The sequence below is a fragment of the Elephas maximus genome, chromosome 22, assembly GCF_024166365.1.
Source record: "Elephas maximus indicus isolate mEleMax1 chromosome 22, mEleMax1 primary haplotype, whole genome shotgun sequence".
NCBI lineage: Eukaryota > Metazoa > Chordata > Mammalia > Proboscidea > Elephantidae > Elephas > Elephas maximus.
The window spans coordinates 47676049-47697086 of record NC_064840.1 but is presented as its reverse complement, the minus strand read 5'-3'; the positions used below and the strand labels follow the sequence as shown (position 1 = coordinate 47697086).

The 21038-nt window shown below is 40.9% G+C and overlaps 1 protein-coding gene across 2 annotated transcripts in view; it reads right to left on the bottom strand.

Annotated features, from left to right (window-relative positions):
• Positions 1-21038, bottom strand: part of EBF2 (EBF transcription factor 2) — a 210109-nt gene that overhangs the window by 86549 nt on the left and 102522 nt on the right. The window lies entirely within an intron of this gene.

The window sequence follows — 21038 nt, the reverse complement described above, 5'->3', positions numbered from 1 at the left end:
ACAGAACTTCACTATTTTATGTGTTTATTCACTTTGTTCCTTCATTCCTTTCTATTGGGAGCTTTTTCCTTTCCTGTTTTTCAAATCTTTTAAGTTCTAAAAATCACAAATGTCACGCACAAGGTCATCCTTTAGTCATCAATGGATCCCTCCTCAGAATATTGTGAAGAAAACAATATTGGTCCTGGGTGAGCCTTCACAGCTTCTTTATCCCTAACCACTAAGCTTGCAGGCCTTATTCAGACCCAGATTACCACTGGGGAAAGGGGTAATGGTAGAATTGTGTTAGAAAGGGCTAAGACTTACCCATGAGAGGGGGGCAGGGAAAGGAAGGGAAAAAGTGAGAGGCAGAGGATTGGGAAAAAGAATACAAAGTAAGGAGTGGTGCTATAGGCTTCATGGTAGCTTCATGAGGTGGAGAACAATATAATGGTGCAAAATCCTATGAACTGAATTCCCTTTAATTACTCTAATGTTCTTTAAAAGACGAATAGAAAAACTAGGATTACTTCCAATTACTTCTGGCTACTGAGTTGTTTGAGTGTGACTCCCTGCTGAGACAGGGACACAAGAGTCTCTGGTTTTATTCAGATGACATTTTCAAGGTTTACCCAGAATCATGTTATATACAGTTATTGACTGTATCATTCATTTGGTACTTAATCTTATACTGACTTGCACTGTCTCAAGTAGTGTAGAAAAAAGACAATTCTGGAAGATCTGGATTAGAGGTAATTAATATCTCTATGACTCTAGAGAAGTCACTGAAGCACTGTGAGCCACAATAATAATATCTGCCTATAATGACCTCAAGGAGCCCTGGTGGCACAGTGGTTAAACACTCAGCTGCTAACCAAAAGTTCACAGCTCAAACCCAGCAGTTGGTCCTCAGGAGAAAGATGTGGCAGTCATCTTCCATAAAGATAACAGCCCTGAAAACCCTGTGGGGGCAGTTCTGCTCTGTCCTATAGGGTCATTAGGAGCTGGAATCGACTCAATGGCAACCGGTTTTATAATAACCTCACTCAGAGGTGTCTTAGAAAAAGGGTCTGGTGGTCTACTTCTAAAAGACCAGCCGTTGGAAAATCAGCTCATCTACGGAGCACGGTTCTACTCCGACACACATGGGGTCCTCAGGAGTGAGAATCAACTCATGGCAACTGGTACAGTAACCACTTTGGTTACTATAAAAAACAAATAATATACATGAAAGTGTGTTGGAAACCACAAAGCGCTATATGAATCTTACCATCCCTCAGTGGCTAGACTCATTAGAAACTTGTTGATTGATTGATTGATTGATTAACTCTGGCCAGCTTCCTCAAAAGTTTCCTCATTTAGTTAAAAAGCGGGGTAGCAATGTAAGTCAAGTGACATCCAAGAAAATCCAACTGGTTTATAGAAGCCTAGTCCAAGGAATTTTTTAGTTTTTAGTTGCAAACTAAACTCTTTTCTTTTGCTCAATGAATTGGACTTTGATTGGGATGGTAAGATCTGTCAGAAGAAATGAGACTGTCATTTTGGCTAAACGGACATTTGAGGTTGGAAGAACCTGGATTCCAAAAATATCAGTGAAGGACTCAAGGACACCAAACACACAATAGGTATTTCTAAAAACATTGGGAATTGACTGAGTCTTAAATCCAGCAATTCATATATTGCTGAGCACATTGGATTGCCTGGTAAAGTTTTTGTGAAATATCTCAGAGCTTTTGTGACCTCATGAAAACAAATTGAGTTAAAGTTGAGTAGAGTTGAAGAGAACAAAACTTCAAACTAAATTTTTATTTAAATTCTCCCCATTGTCAGCCGACATTTTCAATTTTCATTTCCCTGCCTCAGCCCATTTTGCCATAGAAACTTGGATGTTTTCATTGAACAGCAGCCAGTGAACATTGGACTGAAGGGGCACACTATAAATTTGGAAAAATAAATAAATGCTTCAGAACTTCCACTTGAAAACCACAGCTAAAAATGAAATCAAATCTGACCCACCCCTTTTTTTTTAAATTGTGGGAACAGTCTCGGTCGGTCTCAATTTTTAAGCCCATATTAAATTTTATATAAGCACCTTGGAGATCGATGCCAGCCGGGTCTACAGGAATTGTGGAACCTTTGACTCATACAGCACGGTCTGAACAAGTTGAACCATGAGGTATCATCCCTCCCACACCATGTTCCTTAATAAATATGTGTGCTTAAAAAATAAAAAGGGAAGAAAAATTGGTTTATGCACGTGCAGAGAATAATTCACTCCAAATTGCTCCTTTGATGAATGTGAACAAAAGAATAAAATTTGTCACCCAGCTAATATTACCATCAATATTTTGTCCAGCTACATTCCTTCCAATTTAAAAACAGTTCAATATCCCTTTTACCTTCAAGTAGCAGCACTTAATAAACAGTGATGGATGGTTTTTATTTTTGTTCGCATTTCAGTCTTCCCTGCTTCTGTTACAAGGGGACTATTTTGCTTGGGGGAAATGTAGATCCTCAGTCTTTCTTGCATTGACATGCATCCCTCAAGGAAAGACGGCCATATTTAATTCATAACCCCCATCGGCTACACAAACATACAACTTCCCATCAATTAGGCAACACAGAGATGTTGTTAAAAATCAATGAGCTTATTATTAAATATATTTTTTTCATGTAGCAATAATAGTTATTGCTGCACTATTGTTATTACTATATGTCAGCTGTTTAGGCAGCTTTCAGAGAGTTTGATTGGTTTTGATCTCGCTAGAAAGGCGTTCTATTAAACAAGAAATCTGAGTGAGGCTTTCCTGTTTGTCTTTTGCCATATTTAGAAGCCATCAAGAGAAAGGAAAAAGGTATGCTGTAGTGGAACAAACCCTGGATTGGAGGCAGAAGAGCTGGGTTCTAGCCCCAGCTCTGCACATAACTAGCTGTGTGACTTTGGGTCAGTCCCTTCTCCATTCTTGGCCTTAAAAAAAGGTTTCCTCATTTTATAAAAATGAAGGGGTTATCCTACATGATCACTGAGGTCCCTCCATTTTAAATTTTGGGATTCTTTAAAAATGGTTGTCAATAATGGTAGAAATGGATACAATTCCACTCTTAATTGTTCCGCTTCAAAAGATTCTTGATTTAAATAAAAAAGGTAGAGTGGGGGAGCCCTACGGAATCTGGAGCAGACGTTAAATTGATCCAAAAAGCAAATATGCCCATATTTGTGTTTTCATCTTCGTTGTGTGTTTATTAAAAATAATTTTGATATTTTGACACATGCCACTACTGTGGGAGGCTTCTGCCTACAAACAGAGATGTTAAAACGGTGCCAGCACACGCAAAGGTTAAAAACAACATTGCACAGATTTTGGCAAGTACATCATATGCTGTCTGGCCGCAGCTGATCTGAACTGAGTCCCCCGTAATTACAGGAGAAGGTGGAACAGGTTTGCTGCTAATTGGAAAATTCTGCGAATGGCAGCACTGAAGTAGATTGACAGTCGTTAGAATATTAGCAAAATGAGAGTACTGATTAGTAAAAAGCTCAGATGCAGACTTTTTTTTTTACTGCCGGATTCTACTGGCAAATTGATAATAAAAGCTGAACTTAATAATAACAGCTGTTATTTGACCTGGTAATATTTTTTTTAATCTGTTGCTGTTCCCAGACCAATAACACATAAAGAAGCTCTGTATCCACTGTTGCAAAATTATTTTGAATCCCACAAGGTATATTCAGACTCAGTGAAGGAAACCTGTGCTTAAAGGGGCAGCCCACTAATGCTCACGTTCTAATGAAAGTTTATTAATTTGAAAAGCCTTGAGTTGTTTTGTTTTTGCTGCCTTCCCACAGGTCTCCGTAGACAGGCTGGAGTGTTAATGTTTCCTTTTAAGAACTAGGCCTGAATTCTATTTCCAGTTTGCTTTAAATCTGTGACTGGTAAAAATGTCAGAGTTAACTTATTATTTTATTTTTTTTACTTTAAAGTGGACAGGAAACAAAGTAGGATGTTGCCAGACTCAGGCTTCTATCAACGCCTAGCTGCTTGTACTTATTATTTTTCAACCACTGCAGGCAGAGAAATACAGATGGGAAGGGACTAGGAAGGAGCATATTGATTAGAAATACCGCCGTGAATCTAGGGATAAGAGACTGCAACTTCACCACAAAACGTGGACACTCATCAATATGTCCAGAAAACTTCCATTGAGGGATACTCTGACGACTACTGGTGGGCGTATAAAGTGATGCAATGTTTCTGGCTGTATGGCAATATAGATCCAACATCTTAAAAATGCAAATAGCTTTGGAAATTCCATTTTAAGGATTTGGCCCAAAGAATAGCCATAAAAAAAAAAATGCCTAAACCTTTACCTATTTACATGTTCCTTGCAGTACTGTTTGTGATAAATACTGGAAACCACCTAAATGTCCTGAAAAGGACAGCTGACTATGATATACAATGGAAGACTACATAAGTATTTAAAATATATTGTAGAATAATATTTAATAACATTGAAAAATGGACAATTCAGGTGCAAAAAAGCAGAATACAAAATGGTAATAACAGGAGATCACTCAAGGGATCAATAGTTATTTCTGAGTGGTGGGCTAACAGGTAGTTTTTGTTTTTATTCTCTTTTGCTTGTCCATGTTTTCTGAATTTCTAAAATGATCGTGCATTGTTTTGGCAGTAAGGAAATATATGTTATTTGTTGAAATAAAAAATCTCTAGAGGGTTTCTGCTATTTTAAGTAAAACTTCAATCTGTGGCAACAGGAACACCAACATTTCAAAATGGCAAGTTGGCGTCTTTATTTAAAGCTCTGCTGCCTCACACAATATATATTCACCTTCAGTCAAGTCCAGGAAAAGGACCTGCTGAAAAAACAACTCTTAAAACTCTAGGTGAAGAACCAGCCTACTAATTATGGTTAACTTACATTATTATGGTTATTAGTTAACTTACTAATTATGGCTAACTTCCTCTTACAATTTTCATACTCTGATAATTTTCCCATTTTCTTTTACCCTCATCATGCTAACACAGAACCTCATTTGTTTTGAATCGGTGCAGGAGGGAGTCATTGCAATTTTCAAATTTTGTCTACCAACTAGTCAATGAGAGTAGAGAAGGGATTAGAACCACACAAATCCAAATCCAGTCCCCAGCCTCACAAAATATACTCTGTCCCTTTGTTATAAATAGAAGTAAAGTTAACTCCGAACTAGATGCATCAAGGCAGCATGGTGCCCTGTTTACGAATCTCCACACATTTCCCCAAAGCAGTGTTAGGGGCCTGAGTACTCACCGTACTCCTTGCACTTGAATATCAACCAGAAAGCTGAGCGAGGCTGCAAAATTTCAGAGCTAGCCTTGCAGCACATGTACGTTGGCTCAGACAAAGATGGATGCATTGTGTTTCCTATCAGGTCTGCTTTTTAAAAAATTCTTATTACCCGCCTATGGCACCACTGCCAAAAAAATAAAATAAAAATCCAGAGACAAATTCCCGAAGTTCTAGCGCTGCCAGAACTGGTACCACTAGGCTTTGCCCTGGGACTGTAGATTGCCACAGTTGCTTCTTGCAAAGAGCACGAAGCCCACCCCATTAGTTTCAACCACAGGACCAAGCAACTTTCAAGCTGTTTCTCACCAGGAGTGTGGGTGGGCGGTGGGCAGGATCCCAAAGTGACAACTAGACTCAATTGACTGTAACCCAGGATTTTTTTTTTAAGTGGCTTTTTTGGATGGTGGTATTCAGGGCCCCATCCTTCATTCTTTCTAACAGTTATGCATCAGGGAAACAAAGCAAGGAGGAGGAGGAGGTGGGGTGTTGCTGCAGCCAGTTTGTGCCAAATACAGTTAAGGGTGGAGAGGGAGGTGGGATTGGAAAGGGGGGGATCAAGTCACTTTCAATCAAGTGTCACACCTTTAAATAGTGGTTAAATCTTTGCATTATGCAGCTCATCCCTTTACAACATGGGGTTCCCTTAGAGAATTCCCTGTTTACACTGGGAATTCCTCCAGGGCCGCATCAATAAAGCTGAACAGATGTCAGGGTGGAATGCCAGCGGCAGTGGCTGTTGTCAGGGGTACTGGGGAGGGAGGCACAGAACAATGAGAGCCGGCATCTGCTACACAAAGCCCTTGCGCGTGGGTCAGGTTCTGCCAGTGTGTAGAGATTCCACCCTATCCTTTGTCTGGGCACATTGCCTTTCTTGTTTCTCGATGACAAGGGTTGACACATGTCACCCGGCCCTATCAGGAGCGTTATTTGTTTGCCACTTGCATATGCACCAGTGTTCCTGACCTTCCTGCATCAATGCCGAGTGCATTGAGCAATGCGGACACTCGCAGCCCTGCCCCAATCTACAATTTCATTACGCACTTTGAGTAGAAAGTGGGATGTAGATGTCCTTCTTTTTAATTAAAAACATGATTGATGAGACTTAACTGACAGTAGGAAATGCAATTTAAATATTCCTTAAAGAGGCACTAACCCTGTTTGTGTGGTGAGGGTTACGATTGTTTCCAAAGTTGCAAGCAGCAGGAGAAAGGAAATTAAAATAAAAGCCCGTTAAAGTCCGTTCGGCTGTGGAAGGATGGTAACGTTAGACAGCATCTGCAGGCGTGTAACCAGAAACTTACGCGCATTAGGAGCTAATGTGAGGTGTTACTCACTCAGTGATGGTAATGTTCAGTGTGATGAAAGGCAGCAGATGAATGGAAAAGAATATGATTTGAAATCACGTAGAAGCAAAAACCGTTAATTCACCGTATTTTTTACGTGACAACCAGTTTCTAAAAGACCTTATACCAAAACTCCCCATTTCTCTGCTCCGCAAAAGCAGACTTTCACCTCACCGCCGTATCGCTGAATTTCACCATCCTTCACTCCTCTTTCAAGCTTTCCTTAAATTGTCCTTTAAAATAGGCATTATAAGAAAAGTCCTCAATGTCTCGGACATGTCTTCTACAGCCGGGATGGAAGGCACAGTTCTGAGGCAAACAGGAAAGCATTCGCAATATTTTTAAAAAGTCTTCTCAGATTTGTTCCCTCAGTGACTGCTGTTATTTAGGGAAAATTATGTAAACCGTAGTATACACCCCAAAATGCAATAATGAGAGACACGAGTAAGTTTTCCTAATTACAGGACGTTAGCACTGGTATTTTCAATCTAGAAATAATGAGTAAAGTCTGTACCAAAATAGTGTAAGTTAAACACCACCAACAATAGCAGTTTAAAGTACATTCTTCTTTTAGTGTTATTCACAAGAGGATTTTTGTTGTTGTTAAGGGATGTTTTGTTTTGTTTTCCATGGAAATATTTCTCTTCAGAGAAATGGCAACTTTGAATTAAGAAAAAGAATAATACCTGCCTAAACATATACAAGGAGCCCTGGTGGTGCAGTGGTTAAGCACTCAGCTGCTAACTGAAATGTCAGCCGTTTGAACCCACCAGCTGCTCCGAGGGAGAAAGATGTGGCAATCTGCTTCCGTAAAGATTTATGGCCTTGGAAACCCTACAGAGCAGTTCTATTCCGTCTTTCAGGGTCACTATGAGTCGGAATTGACTTGACAGCAGTGGGTTTGGTTTGGTTTGGTTTGGTTCGGTTCGGTTCAGTTCGGTTTGGTTCGGTTTGGTTTAGAAATGTATACACAAGAATAGCCCAGTCTATACTCTGGAGACCTACGAAGAGGATAAGGTTTTTCTGTGCCTAAAGATTTTATTCCAGATTTTCAAAATTCCTCAGATACCACACAGTACAGTCCTTTCCCACTTAATTCCTAATTAAAGACTGATTTTTTTTTTAAGTTTTTATTGAAATACTTGAATTAGAGGAAAAGGGGGTACAATTGGAGCTGATTTTGGTGAGTATCTAACTAAAAAAAAATTTTTTCTAACTAGCAAAGGTTAATTGGAAATGTAGCAATGAGATGTAAAATTCTAGATTCTGATCAATTGATTAATGACATGTCAAAAAGTACAAGAATTCACCTTTGGGAGAAACATATTAAAAATGAAATATATTTGCAAAGCATGATGTCTTCCTTCTTATTTAGTTATCAACACTAGCAGCTTCGGATATTCTTCTGTTGATGACAATGTACAAAAAATTACAGCCCCCAAATCTACCAAAAACAGCACCAAAATGTGACCCAAGTTTCTGCCATCCTGAGATTTCCTCTGCTTATGATACCCCTAAAAGTTAGCAAAGTCTTTCTGTCCTCTCTCCCATCTCCTCTGCCACTATATTATATATTCAGATTAATTTAAGAAAAAACTTATTTCATGATTCTGGATTCAAAATTATTAAAATAGAGCTCTTTAAAATGCCTACTCTGGACTTATCTCTTCATTAGCCCCGTATCAATTTCACTGACGACACCAGTGATGGGTGGGGAAAGAGCACCACGAACGTTTTTCCTTCCTCATTTGACTGTACTGGCGAGCAAACAGATCCTTCTATTTGTGGCATAGATGTTCTTTGTCACAGTAAACCACAGTATAATATGTTTATATATGTCCTTCAGGCATGTCACAACAGTTTGGCATTCTGAGCGCTGTACCACTGTGTACATTAAATAGTCATGTAGTTACATTAAACAGTGGAGAGTTCACACTTCACAACCACTCAGTGTTTTAAAACAGATGTGGGCTGTCTGTTGTCAGACTTTAGTGGAAAAGCTTAGAAGGATCTTGGTGGGAACACGATCTCCAAATGATTGAGGGCTCCCCAAAATTTCCACCTAAGTTCTCTTGTGCCCCCATACTAGAGAATATGGGTGAGAGATTAAGGGGAAAGAGAGAGAAAGGGGAAGGAAGAAGAAACAACTTTTATGTGTTACAGAACAGAGATGGGAAAAAAGAATTCAGAATTCGAAATAGTTTGTGGCATGGAATATTTTGAGCGGGGTGGGCTCGCTGGGGTATCCTGGGATTTACTGACAGGAGAATTTTTGACAGTTGATGGACAGATGAATTCCGTCATGGAAGCGTTAGTCGAAAGCGGCAAGGCCAGATGGAAACTCACAGCTTGTCTTTAATATTAATTTTCTTTTTTTTTCAGGAGATCAGAATTCCCTAATTCCCTAAAATGTTTCAATGCATCTTGAGGTATTATTTTTCAGATGCCTTTCTCCACCTACTCTTAGTAAGAGTGTTCCTTTGTGTTAGTGTTATTTTTCCTCCCTTACTTTGAAAAAAAAAAAAGCCTAGTTTTTTCTTACTTTTTTTTTTTGTCCTAGTTGTACAGCAGTTAAAATTCTTCCTTTGTTTACAGCAAATATAGATGGCAAATATCTTAACCTTATAAGATACTAAATCTAAATTTGAGAAATGTGTCTGAAACAATTGTGACTTTCAGCTATGATGATTGAAGCGAGTAATGAAAGATATTCTTTGGGGCTGAATGAAAGGAATAACCCTTCATGATTTCAGAAGAATGGAAGGGACAATTGTCTTTAGGGTGTCCATCTTCTGGACAGTAAGAATTAAGTCATCTCCTTAGTGTTCAGTGATGCAGTAGAAAGAACACAGGACTAAGCCTCAAAAGCCTAAGTTCTAGTTGTGGCTCTGCCTAGCTAGCTGAGTGGAGCCTACACAAGCCACGACAATTCTCTGGGCCTCAATTTCTTTACCTGTAAAATATGACAGTGAGTTCTAAATGATCTCCATGTCTCTCTTTATAATGAAATAACAAGAATAGGCAAATGTATGGAGAACAAAGTTTATTCGTGGTTACCAGAGGGAAGTTTTTGTTAGTGAGTGTTTATGGTGATGGGATATTTGGCATTGATTATGGGTGGTGATTGTACATGATTAATGTAATTGATATCACTAAGTTGTACACCTGAAAAATGTTGAATTGGCAAATGTTATATAAATTTTTACAACAATAAAAAAAGAAGTCACGTGTGGGTGCTTGTCTCCCCCTCACTGCTGAACTTCTCAGAGACCTATGCAATCCCTCTATGAAAATCTTAGAGTACAGGACAGTCCCCTCCTTCTCTTAGACATTCTTTCTGCCGCCCCCCCTCCCCGCGCTGTTCCACACAAACATTAACTCTTAAGACAAAAATCTAAAAATAAAATACGGTGACCAAGGATGACATTCCATATTCTAACAAAACAAAGCTCAAGTTCTTCTAACTTTTCTGTTTCATAATTTTTTTTTCCTATTTCCTTTAGTTTACATCACTGGATTCATTCAGATTGACAGCACGATATTTAAACTCAGAGATATTTCTTCTTCGTCTGTGAGTTATGTTTTCCTAATATTGTTTCAAGTTGAATGTAAAAACATTAACATATGACAACTTTCACCAGAGTTCCCTGACACATCACTTTGGTTATATGTTGGTTCCCAGTATGCCAGTATGAGTCTCTGTGTGTGCGTGTGCGTATGCGTGTGCGTGTGTGTGTGCGTGTGTGTGTTACTAAGTTAGTCTGGGTCAGCCAGAGAAACCTTTTGCAATTAATGTAATGAAACAGTGTAGCCAAACAAAATCCAAGGCAAAGCAGTGGATCCTGGTTTGTTATTAAGATGAAACAGGCTTCCCTGCACAAATTGAAAGGCCATTGCTACGTGGTGCAGGAGCGTTAAGCGCAGCCTGGAGACTCTAGTGCAGTAAATTCTCATCGTGCTGTGATGTGTCCTGCTATGTAACCAGGGCCCATCATTTAACTTTTGTTCCTTCTCCCTATCTGAGAAGCAGGGAGAGGATTATTCATCTAAACAAGAGAGAAGTTTGAAATAAAATGAATACAAATAGGTTTAGATGGTTTAGGTTTCCAGAGGACAGAAACTTACAGGGGAGTAGATCTGGCTAAATATGAGAAGAACTTGCTAGAGTACAACACTGCTCAAAATCAAAATAGGCTGCCTTCTTAGGCATGATTTCCCTGTCATGATAACTAACCCATGGTCAAGGTAGCCATACAGAGAATTTCTGCATGACTTAGCAGGTTGGACTAGATGACATCTTCTGATTAAAAAAAAAAACTTTGATTATTATAAAATACTAGCCAATAGGGTATTTCACAAAAATATTAGAACTGAAAGCAACCTTAAGTCCATTGCTGTCAAGTTAAATCCAACTAACAGTGACCTTATAGGACAGAGTAGAACTGCCCCATAGGGTTTCCAAGGCTATAATACTTATGGAGGAGTTCTGATGGTGCAGTGGTTAAGAGCAAGGCTTCTAACCATAAGGCTGGCAGTTCGAATCTACAGCCCGCTCCTTGGAAACGCTATGGAACAGTTCTACTCTGTCCTATAGGGTTGCTATGAGTCGGAATCAACTTGACATCAGTGGGTTTGGTTTGATTTTTTTGGTAATCTTTATGAAAGATTGCCAGGTCTTTATTCCCCCAGCAGCTGGTGAGTTTGAACCACTGACCTTTTGGTTAGCAGCCAGGAGCTTAACCACTGTGCCATCAGGTCTCAGAGACCTTGGGGGGCAGGGGGAATCTGCACAGCAGTTTCCGGGAACTGGTAGCAGAGCCAGGGTGAATTTTGCAAAACAGTTTTTCACATAACTTCTTTGAGTCTCACAATAATCTTCAGAGTTGGAAATTACTAGCCACACATTTTACTGATGTGGAAATGGAGGCACAGGGAGTTTAGGCGACTTGCCTAAGCACCCACAGTTAGCAAGTGGCAGAGTCAGAGCTGGACCTAGGGGAGCTCCCTTTCCTGAGCTGCTCCCATGTTTCCTCAGGACCTTTCTCTCAACACTTTTCTCTTAGTCTCATTCCTTGCAGCATCTCAGAGATGTGAGTAAAGTATTGTTAGCCTTCCAAAAAACCAAACCCACTGCCATCGAGTCAATTCCAACTCACAGTGATCCTACATGACAGACTAGAACCGGCCCCTAGGTTTTCCAAGGCTGTAATCTTTACGGAAGCAGATCCCCAGGTCTTTCCCGTCTTAGCAGCTGGTGGGTTTGAACCACTGACCTTTCGGTTAGCCTCCAAGTGCTTAACTACTGTGCCACCAGGGCTTCTTTTTGTTAGCCTTAGAGACTCCTAGTTACCAGAGATGAAAAGGAGCCTCTGTAATCATTTCCCTTGATTCTTCCCTTGTACGAGAAAAGAAACTGAGGCTTGGAGTAGTTGACCATCTGAAATAAAAACCTTGATTTTTGTTTGGTTCCTCAAAGACCTTAAAATAGGTGCTCGTCCACTTGACCAGGCAAGCAATGATTTAAACCAGGTGAGTGCAAGAATGATTTCATTCACTGCATTTTCCATATGCCTCTTGAGGGAAGGCATGTGGAATATGTACATAGAGCGAGACCCCCAACCACCGCTGCCTCCCCTTTCTCCGCACACATGGTAGACTAGTAAATGTTTGCTTGCTCTTTGCAAGCCTGACAGCAAGGGTTATTTTTCCCATGTGCCAAACAACTTCATCCTAAAGGAAATACTTTACTCTGGAAAGATTTAATAATTATTATGATGATATTTTATATTTATATGGCACTTTATCTTTAAAACATGTTTCATGCATTATTTCATCAATTAGTTGACGGCATGTGACAACAAACCACATGGAGGTGAAGGTTGGAGGGGCAATAATGGCCCCTCCTCTTTAGTCCCTGAGCCCTCCACACCCCCATGCTTCCACTGATACTGAACAGGACAACCACTGGCATCCTTAAAGTAATTTCTGCTCCCCCTCCTTTCTGTTCATCTTTCTCATCTGACATTTTTTTAGGAATGGGATAATAGCATCACAGAAGAAGCAAAGGAGTCTGGGAAAAGAAGAAATAGAAATCATGACCCCTCCACCATCTGACCCTCAGTCTGTTCCTTTTCCTAGGAGGTACCATTAAAGACACGCAGACTGACCAAAGGGATCCAACTATATACCATCCTGGACCATTGGCTGCTGTCAGAGTGGGCAGACCTGAGTCCACAACTACCCACTGGTCCTGCTCCTCTTCCTTCCTGTCCTTCCAAAACCCCTAAGCCCCCTCCTAAATTGTTATTTATGTATCCCAAAAAATGTGTTAAAATGGACTGCAGCTGTCCAAAGATAAAAATTTCCATTCCCATCACGGCCTGGGGGTTTTAGTTCATTTTAGTCCACACTGTGGCCATCATGGATTACTTGCACATTCAACAAATATTTATTGAGTATTTATTGTTTTCCAAGCATTGTGCTAAAAAAAAAAAAAAAAAAAGCATTGCGCTAGAGTCTGGAAATAAAAAGCCATGTTCCTTCCCTCAAGGAACTCACAGTCCAGTTGAGGAGACAAATACTGAAGAGAAAATTGTAAGGAGAGGTGCTAAATCCCAAGACAGAAGTCCCACTATGCACAAAACCTGTACGAGCGACAATTAACCCATTGGAGAACACAGAATGGTTCTCAGACCACACCTGTCAGCTTGAAAACTAGACGTGTAAAAACTACCTCCAGCAATCTGTATTCTAATATAAACTTACCCATTTGAATTGGGTGTGTATCTTAGAAGGAGGCCTGGTTAGATGGTAAACTACCTCCAGCAATCTGTATTCTAATATAAACTTTCCCATTTGAATTGGGTGTGTATCTTAGAAGGAGGCCTGGTTAGATGGTAAACTAACTCCAGCAATCTGTATTCTAATATAAACTTTCCCATTTGAATTGGGTGTGTATCTTAGAAGGAGGCCTGGTTAGATCGTAAGCTAAATCAGGTACCCTCTTCTGGAAAATGTGCCAGTCAGTATCTCTCAGTACTGTGGTTTTTGGCCATTGTAAACCTTCAATCTGTGGAATAAAGAAAAGGAGGTGTTTCCAGAAAGCTTCAGAAAGACTGGGTAAAAACCCTATTATATTGTCAAGCATTCAGTTTCTTCAACTTTTTCAGATGCTGTGTATTTATTTGGTTAGTTTACAGGGTACTTATTGGAGATGTTCACAATTTGCAGTTTTGACACTGGAAACAACAAGCATTTTCAGTTTGGAGAACTGGTAACTATAAAGCATTATGCATGGTCCCTGGGGTGACTACCAGGTGCTGAAACAGTGTGGGTTTGTGGATTTGCTACTCTGCTTGCCACCCTGGACACTCACATGGGTGTATGTACAGCATGCAAGTTCACACTACAAATGACTTTCATTTCAAGTCTGTTAATGTGCAGTCTTTAATCTCGGGAAATGTTGAAGACTTCTTCCAAGGGATTACTTCATTTACTGTGTCCTGGTGCCTGACATAAGTGGCTGTGTGTATGGGTGGGTGGGTGTGTGTGTGTGTGTGTGTGTGTGTGTGTGTAGGAGCCCTGCTGCTGCAGTGGTTAAGAGCTCCAGCTGCTAACCAAAAAGCCAGCAGTTCAAATCACCAGCCACTCCTTGGAAACCCTACAGGGCAGTTGTACTCTGTCCTATAGATCACTATGAGTCAGGATCAACTCAACGGCAATGATTTGGTTTCATATATATATATAAATACATATATAATGTATACATTAGTGCCGTCTTACTCTATACGTATGTATTAACATATATATTACAAATACATATATGTAATGGCAGTGCAGTGGTTAAGGTCATCAACTGCTAACTGAAAGATCGGTGGTTTGAAACTATCAGCAGCTCCGAGGGAGAAAGATGTGGAGACTGCTTCTGTAGAGGTTTACAGCCTCGGAAACCCTAGGGGGTCGCTATGAGTCCAAATTGACTTGACAGTAGCAGGTATATATATATAACATATATATTAACATAGTCTAATTATATATATTGGAAACCCTGGTGGCGTAGTGATTAAGTGCTAGGGCTGCTAACCAAAGGGTTGGCAGTTCAAATCTGCCAGGTGCTCCTTGGGAACTCTATGGGGCAGTTCTACTCTGTCCTACAGGGTCGCTATGAGTCGGAATCGACTCCACGGCACTGGGTTTGGTTTGGTTTTAATTATATATATTACTATAATGCGTTTATATATATAGATACACACATATATGGACATATTATAAAACATAATTAGACTTTATTAATGATCGTTGGGAAACACTGATGGCATAATGGTTAAGAGCTATGGCTGCTAACCAAAAGGTCGGCAGTTTGAATCCACCAGATACTCCTTGGAAACCCTATGGGGCAGTTCTACTCTGTCCCATAGGGTCACTATGAGTTGGAATCGACTAGACGACAACGGGTTTTAAGGGTTTAACGTTTGTTGGATTAATAAATTTACCAGTACATTAACTGCAGCAGCACCTCTCCAACACCCTTAGATTTTGACAGCAGCTCTGACATAGTAAGAGGACTTTAAAACTGTCTCCTTTTTTGTGTTCTCAAAGCTCCACCAAACTGCTATTCTGAATTATTTCCTCCTTCCAGGCTGAGCTGTTTGTTACTTAAAAGTTCCTTGATCCTTAAACCAAAAACCAGTTGCCATCCAGTCAACTCCAACTCAAGACAACCCCCTGTGTGTCAGATAGAGCTGTGCTCCATAGAGTTTTCAATGGCTGATTTTTCAGAAATAGATCTCTAATTTTTTTTTTTTTTTTTTTTTTTTGTAGATCTCTAGGCCTTTCTTCTGAGGCACCTCTGGGTGGACCCACACCTCTAACCTTCCAGTTAACAGCTGAGTACATAACCGTTTGCAGAACCCAGGAAGTCCCCTGGATCCTTAAGCAGTCTGAAAACTGGATTTAAGCAGGCACAGGCTGGCCCACCACAATTTGGTTCAGGATAGAGAGAAGCTGCAAATTCCTCCATCAAATCAAGAGAGAGTCCCTAGGCAGCAGTGTCCTGGAAATACACTGTTTTCCTTTTCCCTTTGCTGTGAGCAGCATTCCTCTAGTACTTGGGGGTTTTCAAAGCATTTTGAAGTCATTAGTAGGCTGACACAGCATCCCCATGGGGCTCATCCCCCTTTTAGGAAGGCTCCGTGGAGATTAACTGCTGTCTAAGCTCACCCAGGGCACAGCCTAACCCCAGCCCCCTGCTTGGGCTGTTTCAGAGATACATATATGGCAAAGTCACTCTTGAGATGGAAACTGAAAGCCTTTTCTAACTCGATCTAAGCCTAAATTGGAGATTCTACACAGATCTTCTTTCCTCGATAATTAAGTGAGGAGTTTGGGGCAGCCAAGGCCCAGAGCGGCAGTATGGAAACTGGAACACTCCCTTCATCTCTGCTACCATCCGCTCTATCCACTTCCCAGTCTGGGGGGCGGCTTCCCCTTTGGCACCACAGAATTTAATGACTATTTTATCGTCTCTTCTATTGTTCACAGGTTGCTTTGTGTATTTTTGCTTCAAGTGGATTGTAGGACAATTTTGTACGTGTATGTGATGTGTTGTGCACTGTCTACCAGAGAAGTGGTAACTTCCTTGAACACAGGATTTTCACTTGTCTGAAACTATAGTTCTTCTTTATGAGGAAACTTACAGAGTACTTTTTTGTTCAAGCCTGAGCACACTGTCTCAACCTTATAGAATTTCAATCGAACTAATAATAATCAAATATTTATTTCCTCTATGGAATAAATTTAAGGTAGAAAGGACTATAGAGCCCATATGGTTGAAATATCTCATTTAAAACTGAGATTTCCTGATTCCTTGTTCTGTATCCTTTCCTCTATACCATCCTGCTAGCACAGGACCTTGTACATAGTTGGCCTTCAAAAAATATATGGACTGCTTCAGTTCCATAGCCCTATACAATGGTGTCTTAGTCATCTAGCGCTGCTATACAGACATACCACAAGTGGCTGGCCTCAACAAACAGAAGTTTATTTTCTTACAGTCTAGGAGGCTAAGAGTCTAAATTCAGGGCGTCAGCTCCAGGGGAAGGCTTTCTCTCTCTGTCGACTCTGGAGGAAGGTCCTTGTCACCCATCTTCCCCTCCTCTAGGAGCCTCTCAGTGCAGGGTCCCTGGGCCCAAAGGTTGTGCACTCCTGGCTCTACCTTCTATGTCGTATGAGGTCCCCCATGTCTCTCTGCTCACTTCTCTCTTTTATATGTCAAATAAATTGGCTTAAAACACAATCTAATCTTGTAGATTGAGTCTTGCCTCATCAACATAACTGCCACTAATCCCATCTCATCATAGAGATAGGATTTACAACACATAGGAAAATCACATCACCTGACAAAATGGTGGACAATCACACAATACTGGGAATCATGGCCTAGCCAAATTGATGCACATATTTTTGGGGGACACAATTCAACCCATGACACATGGGTTAGGTGAGAACTCCCCACCCCTTAAAAAAGAACTTTCCAGGTTTAGCTAGAGAGCTGGACAGCCCTGGAAAAAATACAGTTCTTCCCAGTGTAATTCCCAACTGGAACACCAAAACACTATGAAAAAGGCCTATTTTGATCTGGAACCTTCTTCTCCTCCTTCCTATACCTTATTGGAATTAATATAGAGCAGAGTAAGATACCAGGGAATCCCTATGACTGCCCTGATATCTTGGAGGATTATGAATGTCCAGAATTAGTTTTCAGCCAAATGAAAAAGACCTAGAGACAGAAAAGGGACCCAGTGTTCTCCAGACTCATGACCCCTGGTCATACCTTGAAACAGGCTCCTGTTCTCCCTCTAGAAAAGAGGAAACCTCTATAAAAATATTCTCTTCATAATTTTCAATTTAAGTTATGCTATTAAGCACTTGTTACATGCTTGGCTCATACTACATGGAAAAAAGGGCAAAGCACAAGGCAGGTTTTCCAGCTCTCAGAGAAGTTACGATCTAATTTTAGATAAAGGCAGAGATGACAGAGCTATAAATAAACTTACAACCTAAAGTTTGTAAACGTTATAACTGAAGTGATCTTTCTCATCTCTAAGCTCGTAGTAGCATCTACTACCACCTATATCTCTCTCTCCAAAAACCAAACCCATTGCTGTCAAGTTGATTCTGACTCATAGTGACACATAGGACAGAGTAGAACTGCTCCATAGGGTTTCTAAGAAGCCATTGGTGGATTCCAACTGCAGACCTTTTGGTTAGCAGTTGGCCGCTTAATCACTGCACCATCAGGGCTCCATACTGTTGTTAGGCACCATCAAGTCATTTCAACTCATAGCACCCCCATGTGACAGAGTAGAACTGCCCATAGGGTTTTCTAGGCTGTAATCTTTATGGAAGCAGACTGCCACATCCTTATCCCATGGAGCGGCTGGTGGGTTCAAACCACCGACCTTTTGGTTAGCAGTCGAGCATTTAACCAATGCACCACCAGGGCTCCTTCATCTCTCTTTAGGCCTTTAGTATATTGACTGGTCCACCTAGTTCGTTCCCCATAGGTGTCAGTCTTCTCTCTCCTGACAAAACTAGAAGTTTTGTATAGGCAGAGGTCAGAGTACACAGTTCAACTTCCCCCTAACATCCCACCTTTGTACATGGTTGGCCTTCCAAAAATATATATGGTGACTTACTTATTAAGCGCAGTGGTAAATCCAGCTGAGAAGCCAGGGCCTTAGTGATATTCTGATGCATGGCCTCTGTTTGGTAGGACCAGACCAAAAAAACCAAACCTGTTACCATCAAGTCAATTTCGACTCATGACAACCCCATGTATATCAGAGCAGAACTGCTCTGTAAGGTTTTCTTGGCTATAATCATGCATGCAAAGAACTGACGCCTTTGAATTATGGTGTTGGCAAAGAATATTGAATATACCACGGACTGCCAAAAGATCAAACAAATTTGTCTTGGAAGAAGTACAGCCAGAATGCTTCTTAGAACCAAGGTTAGCAAGACTTCATCTTACATACGTTGGACATGCTACCAGGAGGGATCAGTCCCTGGAGAAGGACATCATGCTTGGTAAAGTAGAGGGTCAGCAAAAAAGAGGAAGATCTTCAACAATATGAATTGACACAGTGGCTGCAACAATGGGCTCAAACATAGCAACAATCATGAGGATGGTGCAGGACTGGGCAGTGTTTGGTCCTGTTGTACATAGGGTCGCTATGAGTCAGAACTGACTTGACTGCACCTAACAACAACAATCTTGCAGAAGCAGATTGTCAGGCCTTTCTTCCACAGTGCCATTGGATGGATTTGAACCATCAACCTTTCAGTTAGTAGCCAAAAGCAAACCATTTGCACCACCCAGGGACCTTGTTTGCTAAGGCAGGACACCAGTATTCAGGCCTGCTCTTGAGAAAGTCATTCAACCTCATGGGCTTCAGGTTTCTCAAATGTAAGACAAAGTATTGAGTTAGATTTGAAATGGAAAGTGTTGATACCCATCCATATTCCATGTGATAATCCTTCAAACATCTGAAGACCTTTCAATCCCCCTACTCCAGCCTCCTCTGCTCCGGGCTTCTCTGGCTCTATGACCTGGACTATGGATCCCGTGACTTGGTTTCATATCCTGCATGATTCCACATGCTCACTTTTAACACAGGCACAGTTTATCACTACTCTTCTGCTGTGGCCCCAAAACTAAATCCAATATCTATGCTGTGTTTTACCTAAGTTTCTGCTAGGCTATATATCCCGCCCCCCTCCCCCATTTTGTATTTGTGTCGTGGTTTAGGCTACGTGATTTTTAATAGTTCTTCCCCTCTACATATCTGTGAGTTGCTTGATTTCACTAAGGGGATCCAGACACAGATGCCACCCTCCTCTGTATTTTTCCTGCAGTGTCTTCTCTGGCTCTTGGCTGAATCACCTGGTTAGAGAAACAAAAAGAGTTTTCCTAAGTTCACCCAATACTGAGGTCTCTCAACCCAAATATCACAATAAGGTAGGAATGCCATCATTTATATAGAGTCAACTATTTTTCTTCCCCTTCTCTTTCAGCTGAGCTGTGTTTGGTTTTAGTGGTACAGGGAGAGTCTGTGGAGTTTGCTTCTGATAATGCAATCCTCTGAGGGCCACTGAATAATGGGTCTGTAACTGGAATTATGAGGGAAAAAAAGTAGAGTTGGCAGGAGGGTGGTTCTGACTCCAGCTCTGTTAAATTTTTAGTGCTGTTGGAGGGCAGTTAAATTGATTGGGGGAAAAGGAATTTATATTCCTAGTGCTTTTTAAAGGTTCAGACTCCTAAACCTGCTAAGATGGTCTTTCTTTCATTCCAAATGTGGAAGAGCCTTTTACTATTAATAAAAAATGCTGAAGTGTGGTTTCAAAATGAGCAAGAGGTGGGAAATGGAGGGGTTGGTACACGGTGTTGGTAGGCAGGCAACATGGCAGCAACCTGCTACCTTAAGTGGTTTGTCAATAGAAGCACCAGGAAGTCCTCACAGACACAAACTATCTTTCCTGCTTTCTGACATGGTGAGGGAAATGGAACCATTGGAATTAATCATTTCTGATAAGAGGTTCTTCAACTTCTAGAATCTCCTATTAAATTGTACCCATCTGGAAAGATGAACTCTCCTAAGCCTTTATCTGCAAACACTGTATTTGGAATAAGGCAATAACTAATTCTAACGTTCCATGTGGGAGACCCGGATTCAATTCCCGGCCAATGCATCTCGTGTGCAGCCACCAACCAACAGTCAGTAGAGGCTTACGTGTTGCTGTGATGCTGAACAGTTTTCAGTAGAGCTTCCAGACTGAAACAGACTAGGAAGAAAGACCTGGCAATCTGCTTCTCTGAGTCAGCTAGTGAAAACCCCACGGGTCACAACGGTCCAACCCACAACATATCGTGGGGATGGTGCAGGACCATACAGCATTTCCTTCCATTGTGCATGGGGTTGCATGAATCAGGGTCCAATGTGATGGCAGCTAACAACAACGAAGAACAAAATCTGTTTGGGAGTGTCATACAGGAAACGTGAGAACAGGATGGAGCAGGCAAAGGAGAGTGTACATGAAAGAAACTAGCGAATAAACCCCTGGGAACAGGACCTGTACCTTTTTCATGACTACCTCCGATGCTTAGCATGGTAGTTAGTACCATATATAAATACGGTTGCTGAGCGAGAAGCGGCTGAAAAGGAAATGAAGAAGTACCAAAGACTTCCCTTATTTTCCCAACAATCAGCTAGTGAGGCCAATTGCCACTGATGGGAAAGATACATTCTGAGTCCTACAGGAAAAGTATCCATTTTTACCCCTTTTTTTTGTCCTCCACCTATCTCATTTCTA